General features: G+C 34.8%; 1 protein-coding gene across 1 annotated transcript in view; it reads right to left on the minus strand.

The window, feature by feature from the left end:
• Positions 1-1,785, minus strand: part of LOC117112734 — a 26,886-nt gene extending 25,101 nt beyond the window's left edge. The window contains exon 1 of the mRNA XM_033255881.1: positions 1,643-1,785. The gene's annotated coding sequence lies outside the window, so the exon portion shown is untranslated. The remainder of the gene's footprint in view (positions 1-1,642) is intronic.
• Between the last annotated feature and the right edge of the window lie 2,482 nt (positions 1,786-4,267).

The following is a 4,267-nucleotide window of genomic DNA, read 5'->3' on the forward strand; positions in this document are numbered from 1 at the left end:
GGGAAATCTCATGACAGATCTCATTGTTCACCATTTAGAAATCAACATTTTCCCGGGAAGAACTCGAACATCCCTTTCCCTGGGTTCATTGATTCATTATAATAATTTTCAAGAGGGGAACACCTTGAATTTTGAAGAACTAAAAAGTAATTAAGTTCTTCAAAATTCAAGGTTTTCCACTCTTGAAAACTTTCAGATAATTTTTTCCCATTGTTATTACAGTAAATAGGCCTTATGTGTGTATACATACATAAAAAAAGATTGAGTAAGTTGCATACGTAGTTTTTCCATGAAATCGATAAATCCCAAAAAGAGTGGGGGTGGGGAGGTCCTGTGGTTCTTCCCCGGGAAAATTTTGATTCCTAGATGGCGGGAAATGAGCTTTCCCCGACTTTTGTGGTGTCTTTTAATGACTTTTAAATTCTTCAAAATTCAAGGTTCGCCCCCCCCCCCCTGAAAATGATTCAATTAATCAATGAACTCCAAAGATAAAGGGTCCGGGTTCCCCGGAAAAATTTCGATTTCTAGATGGCAGGAGATGAGCTTACCTGACTTCTGAAATGTCTTTTAATGACTTTTAAAGTTCTTCAAAATTCAAGGTTTTCCCCTCTTTAAAAAGGTCAGGTAAATTTTTCTCATTTTTTATTTTCTGTGTGTATACATACATAAACAAATGAGTAGTTGCATGCGTAATTTTTTTTCCATGAATCGATAAATCCCAAAAAGAAAAGGTGTTCCGGGGGTTCTCCCCCGGGAAAATTTTAATTCCTAGATGGCGGGAATTGAGCTTTCCCGACATTTGAAGTGTGTTTTAATAAATTTTATGTTCTTCAAAATTCTAATTTTCTAATAGCAAAAAAAAAAAAAATCAGCTCACGGTCCTGAAACTGTCTCTTATACACATCTAGATGTGTATAAGAGACAGTTTTTGTTGCACAAGGGAGGGGTCAGGACCCATGATCCCCTCCTCCCAGATCCGCCAATGTGAATTGCGAGAAAATGTAACTCGGTCGGGTACTGGATAAACATTCTCTTTCCCATCCTTCTCCTTCCCTCCTTCTTTTTTTGCATTTCCGATCATACAAAGTTCTCCAGACATTATATATTTTTCGCCAAAAAGTGGGGGGGGAGCCCGGGCCCCCACGGCCCCCCCCCGGTTCCGCCGCCCATGCACCATACAATATAAAGAATGACATACAATACGGTAAATAGACAAGTTTTCATAAACGTCTAATCAAAAAAACTTCACGCTGCAAAATCTGGCAATTTCTTACTGATTGCAAAATGGCAGCCGCTCGTCCTACTAGCAAACAGATTCGCTGTACTTATTTGTTGAAAAAGGTACTTTGTGAGTGGTTAAATCATGTGAACATGTTTTTTAATTATATGTTGTGACTGTGAGAAGAACATTGAGGTAAAAACTTTAAGAATTAAAAGTTAGGTGCGAAAGTGCATTAGCGCCGAATATGCCTAGCCTGGCTAGCTAGGGCTACCCTGTAAGTCTAAGGCCTAATGACTAGCTAGTAGTGAGTTTGAGCAGGAGGCTTATAATATTAATAACATAGGCTATAGGCCTAGGCCTAGGTCTTTAGCTACAGTAGGCATTGCAAAGTTGTCCCATGTAAGCCATCAGCACACTGACCTCTATTAATTATTGCTAAATGATAAAACTAATGAATCAAATCGATGAAAATGAATCAATGACGTGATTTGAAGAATACAACCAATATTCAATAAAACCGAGCATAGGCCTACAGTAAAATGTCAGCCTCCACCGCAATCCAGTCTGAGCCAAGATGGTAGTGGCTATCGGCACTGCCGCAGTGCCAATTTGGCACTGCCGCAGTGCCGATTTGGCACTGCCGCAGTGCCAAAAAAAGCTGCTGTTTTCTATCGGCACTGCCGCAGTGCCAAAAAGCTGCCGTTTTCTATCGGCACTGCCGCAGTGCCAAAAAGTTGCTGTTTTCTAACGGCACTGCCATGCGAAAAGCTGCTGTTAATTAATCGAATCGATGTTTTTATCGATAGATGACATTGGTATAATTCATAATTCATAATTTTATTTCACTCAAAACGTAATGAGACTGGTTAGGCAAAAACATGTCCCTGTATAAGATGCCTTCCAGAGAAAAAATGATAATGTTAATGGCAAAGACATAATAATAATAATAATAATAATAATAATAATAATAATAATACAGATAATAATAATAATAATAAATAAATAATAATAAAAAGGAAATGATAATAATAATAATAATGAATGAAGATGAAAATCATGAAGGTGTTGTATTAATGATGTTCTAAATATTTGCCTTTATTATATCAATAAATGATTAGGTCTAGCTTAGCCTATATTATTGTTAACATTATATTATATTTGTTTAACAATTAGTTTAGATAATTATTTCTAATTAAATTGATAAATGTATACAATATATATTATATAGGCCTAGGCATACATAAAACAAAAAATAAACAAACAATAATAATAATAATAATAATAATAATAATAATAATAATTTTACGATAGTTTGATTAATGAAATAGTAATAATCAGCATACTGTATTAAATAAAATTACGTCCATGCAAAACCTGCTTTTAAATAAAAACATTATCTATTTGATTCTGTTTTAAAAAATAAAATAATCTTATAAATTCGTTGCATGATTCTTGTATTTATTATTTAAAACATATTAAATAAATTGTAGTTATATGGTCACAATGTTTATATCAATCTATTAATTAATTAGTAATTAACTAATTTAAAATATTAATTAAGATTATATTAATTAAGATATTCGTAAAGTTCTTGTGCAGTTTATTTATACGGCTCGACGGATATTCTAGACCTCTAGGCTATAATTGAGATAGGTGCCACTTGGAGAGGTAGAAATTCTCATATGGTTTTTCTGGACCAGTTTTTTATGGGGAATCAGAATATGTGAGGTAAAAGGGGTGTAACCTGAGAACTTTCGCGTGAGGGCGCTTTTTCAAAATGGCCGCCAAAATCCAATAAATATCATATATATGGGTAAAATAAGCACAGAAGAGGTAGGTTTGACCAACTTTTGAATATTTAATGATAAGAGTAAAGTATAACTAGCTAAAGTTATTAATGTGAAGATTTCGGGAGGCAATTGAGGGCGCTTTTTAAAATGGCCGCCAAAATTAAATAACAACTTAGCAGATTCAATACCCTAGATAAATTTGTTTAATTTACAAAACATGAATGTAATAACTGCTGTTGACTTTTTAAACCTAATAAGCCTACAACATATTTTAGGGGTGTAAGCTAACTCACTTTTGAAAATGTAAGTAAAATTTCCCCCTTATATTAGCCCTTTTCTGTTTTAAAGAATGGAAAATATCACCAGAATCTTAAAAAAATTCCAGCTTCCTTACAAATATCCGGTTGTTTTTCACTATTTCTGTGTGCTATACAAGGCATTCCAGACAACTACCACAATTTTCATGTATGAAGAAGGCATCAATTCATTTACTACATATTTGTCTTGTAGTGTTTAACTATGTTGAGCAATAATCTTCAGGTATCACCTTTATCACTGCAATCTGAAAGTCTTCGTATATCGTATGAACAATTCTTGGACTTCCACGGGAATTTGTTTATTCCGTCTGTTCCATCAACTATTTTTATTGACAGTCATTTACCTCTGCTTATTTTCATTCTTGAACGATTAAGTTTGCTAAGTATCTGAAGCTTGAGATTCTGCTAACATGGTGGCAACAATGATATGTCAGTGATCATGTCTCTGCAAAACTTTCTATTGAACATGTTACTTGCTTGATTTACACTTTTCTCCTTAACTCCAAGCAGCAGTAAGACATACTCCTGTTCTTCGGACAACTTTTGTGACAGAACATCTAAAACTCCAAAGTTGCTGAAAGTTTCAACAAACTCAGTTTGTGATTACAGAAGCTACGTTTTCCTTTACGAAAGAAAGCCGGGGTGTAATTGTCTGTAATATCGATGTCTCGAGAAAGGGAACGGATGATTGCTATGCCTTGGTTGTTATTCGTTAAAGCATGCTTTGCATTAGACTTGCCACAAGTCTCTAATTTATGGATTTTTCGTAGTACATTAGCGCATTTCGGAAAGCGCCACCAGCGTCAGTTTATGTTGAGAAACTTTTTTGATGAGAATTAGAGACTTGTAAAAGAGTGAGTCAAATCGAATGCAGACCGCTGGCCGTGACAAGCATGACGTAATTTTTAGGATGCCGTATTTGGCAATAGGGTGAATGT

This window comes from Anneissia japonica, unplaced genomic scaffold (assembly GCF_011630105.1).
Source record: "Anneissia japonica isolate Jap-2015-1 unplaced genomic scaffold, ASM1163010v1 scaffold1078_len308785_cov188, whole genome shotgun sequence".
NCBI classification, from domain to species: Eukaryota; Metazoa; Echinodermata; class Crinoidea; order Comatulida; family Comatulidae; genus Anneissia; species Anneissia japonica.